The sequence below is a fragment of the Suricata suricatta genome, chromosome 5, assembly GCF_006229205.1.
Source record: "Suricata suricatta isolate VVHF042 chromosome 5, meerkat_22Aug2017_6uvM2_HiC, whole genome shotgun sequence".
NCBI lineage: Eukaryota > Metazoa > Chordata > Mammalia > Carnivora > Herpestidae > Suricata > Suricata suricatta.
Window position 1 is genome coordinate 65130587 of NC_043704.1, and position 1032 is coordinate 65131618.

Sequence of the window (1032 nt, forward strand, 5' to 3'; positions counted from 1 at the left end):
GGTGCCCCCCAAAGTTGTTCTTGATAATAGGATAGCCCCTGATCATCTTTTAGCTGAGCAAGGAAGTATCTGTGCTATATGACACCTGCTGCACCTGCATGAACACTTCTGGGAAGTTAAAACACAACTCATGAGTCCATTGAGCAAGCCACTTGGCTCAAAAAGGAGACTCCTTCAGCAAGGTCTTTCTTTTACTTCTTTGATTTTCATTGGTTTGGGTCTTAGAGACCATGGTTTCCAAAATGTAGTCCAGACATTGGGAATTATCTTGCTTTTAGTAATCATAATAACCTCTCTGGTGCATGGTATTCTCCTAAAAGTTTTATTTATTTTTTAATTTTTTTCTCCTAAAAGTTTTAAATGCATGTTTCGCAGCTGTTTACATCCAAGCAAATGATCTCCCTGATTAGGTTTTTTGGGGTGATAGTGAGGTTCATAGGGTCCGGAGCTGAAGACCAAGAAAGAATTGTTGAAGATGATTTTCCGTACCAAAAAAAAAAAAAGATGATTTTATTGAGGCACAGGGACAGGAACTGAGGGCAGGAAGAGCTGCCCAGGGACTGAGGAAAGACTGGTTTTATACTGTGGGGTTGAGGGTGAGGTAAAGTCAAAAGGAAGTTTCCAGTGAGATTTTCATATGCTAAAGAAGACTTACTGGGTATTGGAGGCCTAGCTATAGTCAGACTAAGGTTGTTTTTCCCTCTAGCAAAGCATTAGCATTAAGACAGAAAGGAGTTCCTGGAGAAACATTTTACTCTACTGGCCTCAAGTATTTGTCAATGGACTGCAGGCTGTACGGAAATTTATTTCTGTCTGCTACTTCCTTCTGCCTTTGTTTCCCACATCACTGTGGAGGGATGATGAAGACTTAGGTCCTGCAGGACTAGGATCTCTCACAGTTAACCGTTTGTTTTTCCCCTTTCCTTTGTGTCGGAAGAACACCACACGTATCCTACCTGGGTGGGGACGAGGTGGGGTGGTTTGCAGCCGGCCAGCCTGCTTTATGCCCCTCATCATCCCGAAGACTGGAAG